The sequence below is a fragment of the Penaeus monodon genome, chromosome 27 (genome assembly GCF_015228065.2).
Source record: "Penaeus monodon isolate SGIC_2016 chromosome 27, NSTDA_Pmon_1, whole genome shotgun sequence".
NCBI lineage: Eukaryota > Metazoa > Arthropoda > Malacostraca > Decapoda > Penaeidae > Penaeus > Penaeus monodon.
Window position 1 is genome coordinate 14,526,242 of NC_051412.1, and position 280 is coordinate 14,526,521.

General features: G+C 47.1%; 1 protein-coding gene across 2 annotated transcripts in view; it reads right to left on the reverse strand.

Annotated features, from left to right (window-relative positions):
• Window positions 1-280, reverse strand: part of LOC119590599 (nostrin-like) — a 116,570-nt gene that overhangs the window by 115,611 nt on the left and 679 nt on the right. The window lies entirely within an intron of this gene.

The window sequence follows — 280 nt, forward strand, 5'->3', positions numbered from 1 at the left end:
CGCGTATCTGCAAATTCATAAGTATGCGTGTTTGTGTGTGAAGAAGAACGTTGTCTTCCCGTTTATGTATCATCTCCCTGCCAGTCAGTCATCCATTCACAATCACCCGTTCCCAACAGGCACAGCGGAGTCTTCGGTGAAATCTGAGGGAGTCGGGTGGAAATTAGCGACACCGACGGAGAATCACCCTGACACTTAATAGATAGACAGATGGCAGATAGGGAGAGATACATAGCTGGATAGAGAGTCAAAGACACTGATAGAAACAAGGACGGGAGAA